Source organism: Eleutherodactylus coqui, chromosome 12 (genome assembly GCF_035609145.1).
Source record: "Eleutherodactylus coqui strain aEleCoq1 chromosome 12, aEleCoq1.hap1, whole genome shotgun sequence".
NCBI lineage: Eukaryota > Metazoa > Chordata > Amphibia > Anura > Eleutherodactylidae > Eleutherodactylus > Eleutherodactylus coqui.
Window position 1 is genome coordinate 37,440,144 of NC_089848.1, and position 15,724 is coordinate 37,455,867.

A 15,724-nucleotide genomic window follows, 5' to 3' on the forward strand; every position below is an offset into this window, starting at 1 on the left:
GGAGTGAGTACTTTCAGCTGCCCTGATGGATCCAATCTATCAGGGCAGCTGAATCTTTAACTTTTTTGTAACTTTTAATTGATGCCAGTGATCATGTGACCGGGGTAGTGGGGGGCGCGGCCTGGGATGACAGCTCCAGGTTGTCGGCTATCTCCAGTAACTGGCAGCATGAAGCTGTCCCGTCCACAGCTTGCAAGGCTTTAATCCCCACAGGGAGCATGTTTTTACATTCCTGGGGATTAAAGCCCAGCAAGCTGGGGCGTAAAAGGCAATGGGCTGGTCACATAGCGGTTAAGGATTGCATTTGCTGATATTTTTTCAGGACTTCTTTCTTGATCAAGTTATGATATCTGATAATAACTGGTCTGAGTCTGGCACCATTTTGTTCTCTATGAGGGCCCATGTGATGGGCACTTTTGTTAATTATAATTAGTGGATCTTGTGGGAGATCCAGGTTGAGAGCCTTGTGCAGCTTTGTGGTGAAATATTGAATAATGGCTTTTTGAAATAACAAATAACCATTACCAAATAAGTTTTGTGATCAGCTCTACTTCAGTGTTGTATCCCTGTAGGTGCTTTTATATACTTGAAATGACTATTGTCAGCACCTCCATGTAACACATGCATTGTCTATGTTTGGTTTAGTCCACAGTCTTATGGTCCATGTGAAGAAGTATAATGCAGCTTATCTTTGGGTAACAAGCATGTAATTACTGTGCTGTGTATCAACTTATACACGGCAAGCATGGAAACACCATTGAGAGGATGTGGGGGCTCAACTACCCCCCCTCCCCCAGGTCTCTAACTACGAGCCCATTGTATTCTTTGATAGCTCCCATTAGCCAGATGGCACAAGGGAACAGGTTTAGTAAACATCTGAAGCAAATGAAACTTTGGCCAGCCAGTCTAAAACTACATCAAATTCATCATAGTGCTTAATGCTAGATGATCATTTTGGTGCAACTTTGGATACTTTAGTCTAACCTTATACCACTTATTGGATGTAAGGACAGTGCTCCAACCCACTGGACAAGGGCAGAATCAATGTGAATAAAAACCGGACTTACCCGGTGAAGGTGGGAAAGCCCCAGTCAGGGCCACCCACACAACACCTCCAGGTCCTGGTATACATGTAGTAAATCCAGATGATGGGAATCCTCCTTCTCGTTTCGCCCTTCCCTGTGTATTCAGGGCGGAGTCAGCCACGGCTTGTCGTGTCCCTCAAAAGGGGCTCGACTATCATGAGATGATATAAAACAAAAAGGGAAAGAAAAAAGGGCCCGGCGCTCCACGAAACATCATGCTTGAAAAAGCCGCGGACGCCGCGAAGAAACGCGTTGCATAAGTATGTTTATTAAAGATCCTTAATAGATCTTTTTTGGTCCGACCTTGTTTGGATCTTCTGTTTCGTGGAGCGCCGGGCCCTTTTTTCTTTCCCTTTTTGTTTTATATTATACCACTTATTGGTTGTCTTAGTTTGCAGCAATATTGTGGTGTTTGTTATCGCATTTAAGCATTACCCCTTTCTTGCTAGACCCCAATGTTTTCCCATGAAGTCATGCTCCTTTCAGGTGAGGCACACTGGTTTATTATTTTTTGTGCATTGGCTTCAGAAATAGATTTGAATCATGATGCGCTATTATGATCCAGTGATGCGCCAACATTTTACAACATTTTACAATAAGATCTAGACCCAATCTCGTTAGTAAATCTGCCCCAATATTGTTTTGTGTCATTTGGGGGATACAAAAAGGGGATTTATCTCTGTAATCTGCTTTCCATTACAAGGCAGGATGTAAGAGAAATATCTATTACATGATATTGTAAAGAGAGATGGACATGTATACATAGGGAGCAGAGAACAGCATGAGAGAAAAAGTTGAAACTGTCCCTTTAAATAGAAGACATGTTAGCATTGTCTATGGCCTCCCTCACACAGGGCATTTGCAGAAACGCAGCATTTTTCAACGCTGCGTTACTGCAGATTCCGCCCCGTTTCAGCAGCGCTGGCATACTTTATGCCAGCGTTTTGGCTGCATTTTCAGCTCGGCTGAAAACGCAGCCAAGAATGCAGAAAAGAAAAAAAAAAGTAATACTCACCTAGCCGCTGCAGTCCGGGTCGCGGCCGCTGGTCTCTGCCGCTGATCTGGGCTTCCTCGGCACTCCCAAGTCTATTGCCGGAGGCCAGGTTTGAGAATCCGGCCTCCGGCAATAGAGTGCTGTGATTGGTTGTCGGTGCTTGCTCGATGCCCAATCACAGCCCTTCATTGACTGTCTCAGCCAATCAGAGCTTGCCGGCACTGATTGGCTGAGACAGTCAATGAAGGGCTGTGATTGGGCATCGAGCGTGCCGATAACCAATCATAGCACTCTATTGCCGGAGGCGGGGTTCTCAAACCTGGCCTACGGCAATAGACTTGTAAATGCAGGGGAAGCCGGGATGAGCGGCAGAGACCAGCGGCCGCGACCCGGACTGCAGCGGCTAGGTGAGTATTAACTTTCTTTTTTTCTCTCTACCTAGCTGGGGCTGATTTTCGGGGCAGGGCTTCTATTGCAAGCCCTCACCCCGAAAATCGGCGAGCGGTTAACGCTGCCAAAAACGCGGCACCAAGTGTTGCCGCGTTTTCAGCAGTGCTAAAACCGCTGCCCATTCATTTTAATGGGCGACGCAGGGCTGAAAACGCCCCAAAATCGAACTTGCATCGCTGTCAAAGCGCAGCGTTGCAAGGCGCTGCGTTTTCAGCCCTGTGTGAGCAGCCCCATTGAAATGAATGGGAGTGTTGTACAGAGTTTAGCGCTGGGCTGAAAAGGCAGCGCTAAACGCTGTATAAAACGCCCTGTGTGAGGGAGGCCTAAAGCTCCTGTAAAATATCATGAAGGTCACCCATGATCACCTCTAGGACAAAACCAGAACTGCATTGGGATCACCTAATAGAGGTGCATGTGGTGTGATTCATGACACAATCTGCTTCTTTTAGTGTTTATTCAATCTCTGACAATTTACCAGGAACATATAAAGGAAGTTTGTTTTCCTAATGTGAGAGGATGACGTGGTTATGATTCATCTGTGGATGATTAAATCACGTTCAACTCACAAATGTACAGTCATTGCTTTCTGCCTTCCCACTATATCATTTTATTATATGTTCACTGCTCTTTCATATATTAATACTCCCCCATACAGAGGACATAATTGCAGTAGAGCACGGCGGGCTACCAAGTGCTGGCAGCATCACTGCTGTGTCCATGAATAACGAGAGATCATCATGAAGTAAGCCCAATGAAGACGTGGAGCTAAAGAGTAGGTGTTTTTAGCTTGAATCTGCATTAATGGTGTCTGCGTATATTAGTGGGGGGTATTGAGTAGTTGTGATTAACAAGCAATGTCAAAAGACCAGACAGCAAATGGGACCTGCAAATCCCACGCCACACCGGTGAATAGGTTCAGTGAATAATAGCAATCAGTAAAATGGTTTAGTATAAAAACAAAAAAGTCATCTGTCACTTCACTGATACCCTAACAGTATAGAGAAAATGAGATCTGGCTCATTAGAATCCTTGTTAATGATTACATGTTATTTATATAATATGATTAATGTGCATAACATTATTGACTACACATTGGTGAGACAAATATATTTCTACACTAATGGGGTGGATATACATCATGCCTATATATTTGTGATATACCACATACTTTGTGTATAAACCAGATCTAATCTCTAGGACACACCTATACATTTTCTATATAATGACTAACTGAAAGAACTGGTGCGTTCTTTAGGGAAGGTGAGGGCACCTGTGGATTTAGGGGTAAAATGGAGACAAAATTCTGCAAGGTCCTCCAAGCTAGAATCATGGAATTGAAATTAGAATAGAATCCTAGAACGTTAGAGTTGGAAGGGACCTCCGGGGTCATCGGGTCCAACCCCCTGCTCAGTGCAGGATCACTAAATCATCCCAGACAGATATTTGTCCAGCCTTTGCTTGAAGACTTCCATTGTAGGAAACTCATCACCTCCCGTGGCAACCTGTTCCACTCATTGATCACCCTCAGTTACGTCCACTACGAACGTGCAGGAACTGTATTCCTGACATAAACGCACGGGAACTGTTCACACTACAGAACCCAGAAAGCAAACTTTAAGTGGTAAAGAGAAAACAAAGAAGAAAAGCACTATCCCTACAGAACTCTAGCAAGTGGTAGTCCCTGCCTAAATAATGAATGGATCATCCGGATAAGCACACACTCGCACAGGAACCTGGGGCTCTCACTATTCCTGACCTAGAGATAAAAATACCAGAAAACCAGTGTACACACGCCACTAAAAATTAAACACAGATCTTATCTTTTAAGGTTGCTTGAAGAGACAGAATCCAAACTCTGGATAAGCCACTGAACACAGCTATTGTCTCCTACACTCCCCGAGACTGAAATACCAATTGACTAGCACAGAACCAGGGCTGAGGAGGAAATAAAACCTCTCCCCGATAGCCCTCAGAGGTGCTCCAATGGTAACAACCAACAACCACTCCCATCAGTGTCACAGAAAAACCAAACCACCAGAAGAGTGCAACTCAAACTGACAACACCCTCACTGACAAAAAGCTTTTTCTAATATCTAATCTGTGTCTCCTCCCTTCCAGTTTCATCCCATTGCTTCTAGTCTTTCCTTTTACAGATGAGAATAGGGCTGATCCCTCTGCACTGTGACAGCCCTTCAGATATTTGTAGACCGCTATTAAGTCTCCTCTCAGCCTTCTCTTCTGCAAGCTAAACATTCCCAGATCCTTTAACCATTCCTCATAGGACATGATTTGCAGACCGCTCACCATCTTGGTAACTTTTCTCTGAACTTGCTTCAATTTGTTTGTCTTTTTTAATTTGGGGGCACAGAATTCCACATGAGTTTTGCTTCCTAGAACTGTTTGTCTTTTTTGCTGCTGCATCACACTGTTGACTCATGTTCAGTCTGTGATGTTTAAGTATATCCAGGTCTCTTTCACATGTGCTGCTGCTTTCGGAATTCCTGCCATTCTGTATGTGTTTTTTTTCATTTTTCATGCCCAAATGTAGTACATTGCATTTCTTCTTGTTTAATACCATTCTCTTAGTCGCTGCCCACTGTTCAAGCTTGTCCAGATCTTTCTAAATCCTCTCTCTCTCTTCGTTATTAATTGTCCTGCTTACAGTGACTCCTCACTCTTCCCAAAATGCACTAGGAATATGCAAATTACCTTCTAGGAGCTCCAACATCTGGTCAGTCAGCAGAATGTATTTACTAAGCTTAAGGTAATATTGTTCCCTTTATGCCTTGCAAGGCCCTCCTGCCACAATGTCATTTGTTTATTAATCTTTCTACATCCTTTGCACAGGGTCTGGAAAAAACTGGATGATTCCTCCTCCCAACTCTGTCTCCTCCCTCTGATGTCTGTTCTTAATACAGATGGGTAGGAGACAGCTAGGAATGTCATTTAGTTACACAAGAAAGAAGTGGTACTGGTGAAAAAGGAGGGGAGGAGGTGGAACTACTTAGATGAGAATCCAGTGCAGAGGATTGTTAAGTGTAATTCCTGGAGAACAGGAAAAAAATCCCAGAAGATTGGAAAAGGGCAAATCTACCTATTTTCAAAAAAAGGGAAGAAGGTGGATCCAGGAAACTACAGACCTGTGAGCCTGACTTCTATACTGGGAAAGATCTTTGAACAAATTATTAAACAGCATGTATGCAAGTACTTGGGTGAGAATGGAGTAATTAACCAGAGCCAGCATGGGTTTGTAACAAACAAGTCATGCCAGACAAATCTAATTTCCTTTTATGACAGAATCACCAACTGGGTTGATCAGGGAAATGCGGTGGATATAGTATATCTTGACTTTAATAAAGCATTTGAGAAAGTATGTCATACCATACTTATTGAAAAAACTGACCAAATATGGGATTGACAGGGCAATTCTTAGGTAGATTCACAACTGGCTGAGTGATCGTCCTCAAAGAGTGGTCATAAATGGCTGCACATCCAAGTGGTAGAATGTATTAAGTCAGGTACCACAAGGCTCTGTCCTAGGCCCAGTGTTGGTCAACATTTTTATAAATGATCTGGAAGAGGGAATTGATGGGAAACCGATCAAATTTGCCGATGACACAAAGCTAGGAGGGATAGCTAATACTAGGGAAGAGAGTGAGAGAGTATTGAAAAGGATCTAGAAAAGCTTGAACAGTGGACGATGACTAATAAAGTGGTATTTAACAAGGAGAAATGCAAAGTCCTACATCTGGGCCAGAAAATGAAAAAAAGCACATACAGAATGGGAGGAATTGGGCTAAGCAGCAGCACATGTGAAAAAGACTTGGGTATACTAACAGATCACAGACTGAACATGAGTCAACAATGTGATGCAGCAGCCAAAAAGGCAAACACAATTCTGGGATGTATTAAGAGAAGCATAGAGTCTAGATCACGTGAGGAAATCATCCCCCTCTACTCTTCCTTAGTCAGACCTCATCTGGAATACTGTGTCCAGTTCTGGGCACCCCACTTTAAAAAAGACCTAGACAAACTGGAGCAAGTTCCGAGAAAAGTTACCAGGATGGTGAGCGGTCTGCAAATCATGTCCTATGAGGAACGGTTAAAGGATCTGGGAATGTTTAGCTTGCAAAAGAGAAGGCTGAGAGGAGACCTAATAGCTATCTAGAAAATATCTGAAGGGCTGTCACAGTGCAGAGGGATTAGCTCTGTTCTCATTTGCACAAGAAAGACTTAAAGCAATGGAATGAAACTGAAAGGGAGGAGACACAGATTCGATTTTAGAAAAGACTTTCTGACAATGAGGGTGATCAATGAGTTGAACAGGTTACCATGGGAGGTGGTGAGTTTTCCTTCAATGGAAGTTTGTCAAACAAAGGCTGGACAAATATCTGTCTGGGATGATTTAGTGATCCTACACTGAGCAGGGGGTTGCACTTGATGACCCTGAAGGTCCGTTCCAACTCTAACATTCTAGTATTCTATTCTAATTTCCGTTGGGCGATTCCTTTTTTTCTAGTGGAAAAAAAGCTGTGTACATTAAATTCCAGGTGCTGCCAAAACAATGACTGTGCAACCCATGTAGGTTGGATAGTGATACAATAGTGGATAGAGAGGAAAATACACTGATTGGTTGGCGCAATCTTTTAGATACGTATGCACGTGTTTGGGTTTAAAAAGAACATATCTTTATTTGATAAAAACCAGCGTAAAACGCCAAGCGTTTCGAGGCACATGCACCTCTACCTCAGTCTCGCTGGAGACACACTATATAAAATCCATGTTATAACAAAGATTTGTGATAGAACAATAACAAATACAGGTGCGTCAAGTTCAAAAGTAGTTAAAAACCATGATTTAAGAGGAGAATAGTAACGATAAATGAGGAATAAATGAAAAGAAAGGCAAAATAATTAAAAATAAATACATATACATATACAGCTTGGACATAACATGTAATAATTATAACATTAATTTGGTATAAGTCTATGCAAAAACACTTTACATGTTTGGGGGATTACATATAACATTCCCCTTCCTCAGGAATAAAACATAGAGTCATGGATATGTAACTGTTGTTTAGTCATGGGTATTTATGAAATCCAAGGCAGCACACATCAGTTATATTGTAACGTTCGTGTAGGAAAGGGAGCACCGGGCCTACAGGAACGTGACCTAGAAAGGATAGGAAACACCAGGTGAACTACCACAGATTAACACCTCTACGTATGTTCTACTAGGGTTAGTGACACAGATGTACCTGAGCGGGGACATGGCCCCACATAACGGTGGCCCAGTTGTCTTCGGATCTGGGCCCTCGGTGCTTGTAGGAACCCATGCACCCTAGATTGGGCACATAAACATGCCACCACCGACAGGGAAAACTGGACAGAGTAGCAAGACATACAGAGCCAGAATCACACCATACAGCAGCCAATATGCAAACACTAGTAGCAGATGTTAACTCTATAAATGCCAGGTATTGACATTTTGATTAAAATATAAAAAGCTAGTTGGCCATGTCACGCTCCAGGCTATACCAATAATCACTATACTAACCAGGAGTCCAGCGACACAACTAAACAAAACACAAACTTTTCTTGCAGCCACCACACAGAGAGAGAATGAGAACAGAGAAAGCTGACCACAGCCACACCTGGGAAGACAGCTTATATGGCTGACACACACACACAGCCAGCACAATTCCCTACACTTTAGCAGGAAAGCTGCAGATCATCTGTAGTACCACAGATCCCAGGAGACAGACATAACACATGGTATGCGTGATCTGATTGTTGGATCCAATCTGAAACCAGAAGAGCATCTACTCCAGAACCGGAAGAGACTGCATGTTCCATTGTGAAACACATGGAGCACATGGAATGTACCTTAAGCAATATCACAGCGTAATCTCCCCAGATGAACCAGAGGGGGTTCAAGTGGGAGGAGATGTAAGCAAATCACAAAACAGAGTGGCCAAAAGGGGGGCACTTCAGGTTTTGTGTTGGCCAATGAAGCTTGTCTCCACAGTTGCAAAAATATCAAAGAATCGAAAAAATCTTTAAAATGTTTTGTAGACTTAAAAATCCATTTTACATAAACATTTGTCAGTAGTAAGAAGCAAAATCTAGAGGCAGTGAGGAGGGCGGATGCACGCTGCCCGTCATAGCCAGCCTGCTCACTGACTCTGGACTTTACTTCTTGGCTTGCAGACGGACTGTACATACAGGTGATTACTACTGACAAATGTTTATGTAAAATGGATTTTTAGGTCTACCAAGCATTTTTAAAAAATAGACGTTTTGTAAGTTCTTTGATATTGTTTCAATTGGGGAAATGTAACCAAGCAGCTACCGTCTAAAGTGCATAGAAATAATATTCGCTAAAGTTCTAACTGTATAGAACAGTCTTTTGATTACTAGATGGGGACTTCTTTACTTTGAACTATACCATCATATATAGAGTTGAGCCACTGTATTTAATCCCAGCATATTATAAAAGTTCTTATAGATATGCTGTCTCTGATGTATATCTGTCTTTCTAGTGCTGCACCAATAATTCACTGAAGTGACTCAATGATACACTTAAAAGTTATAAATCAGCTATGGCTGATGTGATTGGAAATTGCATTGGGATGGGTGGGGGCGGTAAATGTTTGCATCAGGGCCATGATGAGTCTTTGCCAGGCAGGATAATATCAGCTTACTTCTCCTAACATATCCTGGCTGCACTGGCATCTGGTCCTGTCTGTCTGTGCCACTAAGCTTGAGCCTCTTTAGCATCTTTAGTGTCAATGTGATTGTGTACCAGGCAGAACATACTAGTCATTGCCTGGTCCATCCAGCTGCTCAACCTGGCTCCACACCAGGCTTCTCCACAACCAAGTGGTCACTCAGGCAATAGCTAGATTGACGGTTCTCTACTTAGCCTCCCAAGTCTCGTCAGTCGCCTCCTTGGGAGACAGAGCATCTTTCTGCTTATAATGCATCGGTGATGTTCTGTATACACACATTAATGGCTGCAGCCAACGGTGGACCTCTGCAGACTATGGCTAGAGACCATTACCACTGTAGCCAAAGTTAACAGAGCCCTCTCCACATTTTTTTAGCTAACTTGGTAAACCCTTGTATTTTTTAGTGGTATTGTTTTGGGGTACATATAATGTATTGAAAAATTATGAACTTTCTTTTAGCCCATATTGGAAAAAAAGCAGCTGCCCCTCCATTTTTGGGTGGATTTGATTTTATGGCATTCAGCATATGGTATAAAGAATACAGTATATTATCATTCTTGTTGATACTGTCATTCTGCTGTCATGATTATAGAACTACTAATGTCATAGTTCTTTTTCATTACTACTTTGTACCAAGTAAAAACTTTGTTTTTTTTCAAAAACATTTGTTTTTTATGGTTCCTTTGTTTGTTGTAGGGAGATCCCCAGGTGCCTGGAATAGTCTTAGATTTGTGTCTGTAATGCTGAGGCACAGAAGCATGGCCAGGAGCGGAGCCAAGACATGGTCACCAGGAAGTCAAGAATACTACAAGCAGAGGCGTAACTTGAAGCTCCTGGGCCCCAATGCAAAACCTGGAACGGGGCCCCCAACTATAATGCTTTAATCATAGTACTGGGACCCTATATGGAGAAGAGAGACCTTATGGGCCCCCTAAGGCTCCTGGGCCCGGGTGCAACCGCATCCCCTGCATCCTCTATAGTTACGCCTATGACTACAAGACGATGAGCATCGGGGCCATGTGCTATTGCATGCTGCTGGGATTTGATTTCTTGGAGCGTGTAACTCCATTTTATACCTCTGAAGCAAAGCATAGGGAGCCAATACTATCACCTGCAGGTGAGGGTCAGTTCAGTCCAATGTTTTCAGATTGTTCCTGAACATTCTGAGCTATGGAGGGTCATTAGTGTGTTATCCCTTCAATGTTTGCCACTCTTTAGTACCAATGGATATATTCAATCTCACTCATCAGTTAGAAGCCTTGGAGAGCTAATCTTAAAGCAACCCTCCAAACAATGATGGCCACACTACTTCTCTGACTACCTGATGCATACTGTGCATTAGTACACATCAGCAGTCCAAGACATAACATGCTGTTCTGACAGTCCAGCACTGCTCACATGAACAGCACTCATCTATCAGATCATTTGTATTGTGGCAAGTGTTTCCTATTGATTTCAATGGAAAACATGACATCGCACTCAGATGCACATCGCACTGCATGCAATGTGTTTGACAAATCATAAAACTCTTTTAACAATGTATTCCCTCTCACTATGACAAAAAGTCAGAACCTACATTTAAAACCAGCACAACGCAGTAATCTCCAGAATAACCTACTGGAGACAACATTTGCACCAATCATCGACTGGGACAGAATCCATTCCTTCCAATCATCCCAGCTATCCTGAATCACAATCCACGTCAACTGCTGCTTCAACAAAAATATCCAATTGATAGAAGACATTAAAAACATCTAAACAATAGCAGAGTGAAGCAGAAATGCCTTTTGGGCATTACTTGAACAAGAACACTCAGCACCTCCTGAATCGTGTCCCAGTTCCTTGTTGCCGCAACCCAGTTGCAGGTTATCTTCACCCTGTTCCTAATTGGACTTCTTTAAACCTGGTCCTGTACCTACCACCCTTGCATGCTTATTGAGCTCCCAGTCTGTAATAAAGCTCCTCTCCTTCCTGCTCCTGCATCTACAAGCAGCTGCTCTGTGTATTGACCTCTGGCTTTCCCATACTCCACTACCCACCTGCTTGTTTTGTACTGCAGACCGATACTACCCATGTACCGAACCCTGGCTTCCACTGATTGTGCTCCCTGCCTGCTCCTTTTGTACCGCAACCAATATTACCCATGTACGGACCTCTGGCTATCCCTGACCACGCTAATGATCTGCACCAGTTATGACAAAGAGTCTACAACCCAGAACCAGATTGTTACAAAATAATCACGCCCAAATATGAAGTCCATTGTGGCCACCTTGCGGAGATAGGTTGCTGAGCTCCAAGAATTTTCTGCCACCTACCAGATGAAGGTTGCTGACCTACAAAGAGAGAGATATGGGTTACAGGGACAACTTCTGGAGTTACACAATTCAGATTTTGATGTCCATATGCCACTGCCAACAAAGTTTGGTGGGGATCATCACTAGTATCAGGGATTCCTTAACCAACGCCATATCTACTTTCAAATGCAACCTACTCTGTTTACAAATGACAGAAAGAAGGTATTATTTGTCATCAACCTTCTCACTGATGAGAAGCTTGCATGGGCCTCACTGTATGTGGAAACAAACAGTTACCTCCTCGACAATCTCAATGCCTTCACCACTGCTATGGGTCAAGTCTTTAATGACCCAAATCGCTGTGCCACAGCAGAGGGTAGGTTACATAACCTGCGACAAGGCCGACTCTCTGTTGCTGAATATACGGTAGAATTTCGTCGCTAGGTGACTGATACCACATGGTACCCAGCCGCCTAGAGGAGTCAGTTCTAAGGAGAATTGCCAAAGCCAGTGAAAGATGAGCTTGCCAGAGTTGAGACTCCTGACAATTTGGATGACTTTATTCGGTTATGTTATCAAATTGATTAGAGACTCACAGAACGTAAGAAGGAGAAGCTGCCAGTTTTTGGGAACTACCCTGTAGCAGTCCAAACAACACCATCGTGGTCCCCTCCATAAATGTCATACATGTTTTGTCCTATGTAGATGCACTGTGCAAAGCTTGTCCTGTCATATCCAGTGTGTGTGTGTTGCACAGCTGTGGCGCTTGAGAGGTTAACTCTAATAAAATCACTGCCTGCATGTAAATGTATCAGTTTGTCATGTCATGTGGTGTGAGAGAGGGTATAAATAGGAGTGTTTGAGAGCAGGAAAAGAGTTCTGTCTTCAATCTGTGAGTGCCATCTCGTTCGGGAACCCACGATAGTGCTAACACAGAGCCACATGGAAGCACCTTCCGCTTCCACGTAGGTGATGATGGAGGAAGAGGAGCGATATCCCATAGAGTTTGAAGTATGGATGTGAATAGAGTGAGTCCCACCATCTGAGAGAAAGAGAGCCTTACAATAGTTCTGTATAGAGGAACCCACTGCATAGGTACCAGTTCACACTACAGGCTTTTCCTGTGAGGCCATCCACAGTCAGGATCACCACAGAGAGGTACATTACTGAGTGTCTGCAGAGTGACCCCTACCCCCCTTCCTCCTCTGGAGTGCTTCCAGTCCAGGAACGGTGCTGTACAGATAACGTGGACTGTAGGACAATATTCATCCTGTGTATCCTCCTTACCTCTCAGCTCTAACCTTCTGTAATTTAAAGAGAACTGTACCTGCATTGTTTAAATACCTCGGTTGTAAAAGTTTATCCTTTAAGTAAAGTAAAAGTTATACCAGGCACTAACCGTTCCTGGGGACCCGAGGTACTATTCACAAGTCTCTGTGTTCTTTTCTCTGCCGCGCAGCATACCAGTGTGTGGGAACAGTCGTGTCACGAGTGATAAGTACTACTACGCCTCCCATCCCATTTATTGGCATTCCCTATCCTAGGGGTGTCGAAGGTGTCCTGCAATCCTGCTCTGGCCTTGGCTACGTGTCATCCCTCTGCGACCAGAGCCTTGTAAGTGCCACTGTGACAAGCCAACACTTATCCCTCCCAGCTCTGCACAGCGGTCAAGTGTCCGGGGTCATCCCTCTGGGTTGTTGCAACCCTACCTATTCTTTTAGTCAAGCAGCACTTAACCCTTTCCAATCCACTGTCTGACCTCTGAAGACATTATGATTTAAGGCTGTACAGCTCCGAAGTTGGAAGATGTCCGTCGGGGTTCTCTTACTGTATATTGCCAACCTCTCTGCTGTCGGAGCCTATCCAACATGTCACCTTATGCAGTACTGGCTTTAGCCAGCAGATAGCGCTGTTGTATAACAGCAGAAAAACAGTAAGCCCTTAGGAAAACCAGGATAGAAATTGGATTGGAAAGGGTTAAGAAGACCCAGCCAACTACTGAAGCCGTACCTAGACCGATGCAGATTGATGTCATCTGCAAAGCCCTCTCCCTAGCAGAGAAGGAAAGGCGCTGTATGGAGAATCTATGTCTCTATTGTGGAGGATTGGGACATTATACTTTTAATTGCCCCAAGTTCCAAAAGACTATTTCCTTTACCAGTGCTAAGACCAAAGGCAAATCTGATGTTCCCAAACAGCCAGGTTCAGCGTCACAGGCCACCCCATCGATCACTCAAGATAAAGATGAGGTGCCAGAGTTGTGTCTAGAAATAGAAGCTGACCACTTACCGGAGTGGGGACAGAGACACAGGGATAGTCACAAATGAGATGGCAACTGAAGATAAAAGCTAGCCTTATATTGGAGGTTTCATCAGCTGGAGTCTAACAGAGAAAAATGGCATGGGGTGTAAGAAGAGGCCAATACTGAGATTACTGTAATAGCAAAGCCCAACTTACCAGACATTATACAGATGCTGTTGAATTCTATATAAGTAGGTCTGCATTATTGGGCATGTTGCACTGTCATATGTGACACTATCTAGTCTACAGTAAACAAATCACTTAAAGGGATTAAATCCAAACAAACATCACTGAAACAAGCCCCACGCACTGATACAAGGATAATGGACAGGTATAAACAGCATTTCATGGCAGAAAACCAAAATGCTATATTGGGGAGGTAAGTCAAGTGTGAGGTACTGATGAACATCTCACCACTCCCATTCATTGGAGGCTGTTTATTATTATTATACGTGCCCATAGATAAGGCTGGTATAGGGCACCAGTGGCATCCTTTACAAGCCTCCTAAAATGTACTGATAGGTATAAGTACCCCTAGTGTGAATGAGTCTGAGATAGGGAATTTGGATTGTGAGCTCCATTGGGAACAGGGTCTGATATGAGTTACGACAATCTCTGCACGGTGCTGTGAAATATGTTGGTGTCGTATAAGCAATAGGGAATTAATACTATTCAGGATTCAGCTAACCTATAGCCCATTATTATATCATTTTGTATTCTGTTCTTGAAGTTTGATATCTGCTCTATGAATGGTTGCTATGGGCAACACAGACCATTTTTCTTTTAGACAGTTGACATAAATCTTCCCCGATTCTGCAGGACATAGAGCGTTGCTGCAGTGCTGGTCATGTGACCTGGAGGGCAGAGGAAGACTGCAGAATACACAGCCTGCAGGGGGCGAGCTACAGGACTGGATTCTTCACAGCAGAGGTCCGTTACATTATGGCGATGCCCCCCACCATGAAAAAAAACTGATTTTTTAATATCAGAAGAGATTAAATTGTACCAGATCCCCCAAATAGCATTTGACAGAAACAGTTCATTTAGATTGCGGTTTGTTGGGGTTGTTTGTCATTTTGGCGGCAAAATTTGGTGTCATGCTGCGCTATTCTTGCCATCAAAAGAGACAATCCCCAAACAGAGGCTCCAAAAGGCAATATAAACACCAAATTAGAGCTGATTATATGAGAAAATGTAAGAAGTACAAGCAGTAACAGGCAAGCACAAAGTACATTACAATAGCCCTCTTCCATCTAGGTCTCTACTAATTTAAATCCCAGTAAGGCTGCATTCACATGGGCGAGCGCGATATTGGGCTAAGAAGCTCAGCTGATATTGCACTTGCTGATGCGCATTTTTCACGCCGATGTGAGGCGCTTTTTATTCAAAAACACCTTGCATCATTTTAAGGGATCGCAAGTGTCTCCCAATAATTCCAATAGGAAACATGACATTGCACTCGCATGCACATCGCATTGACAACAATGGGCGAGCCGCTCCGCGGGAACACCCAATGATGGAACATGTTGCACTTGCTTTTCTTTGCAGTGATGCTTATGTGAAGAAATCCATTCATAGCGATGGATTTCATTTCCGCATGAGTTTCATGCACATCGTACCAAACTCATGTGAGAATATCGCTGGTGTGAATAACAATGGGGAACCGTTTCCTAAACTAGAAGGGGCTCATGTGCTTATGAAATACCAATGACTTTGCTCAGATATTAGCGCTGCTTTCCTTTCAGTTCTCACACGCGTCTCTTTATTAAATTACTATTTGCCATCAACAATTAATTGGGACAAAGATGATAAAACATTGGAATATTCCGGCTTGGAAAGTTAAAATCTATGAAAGAATTCAGAAATG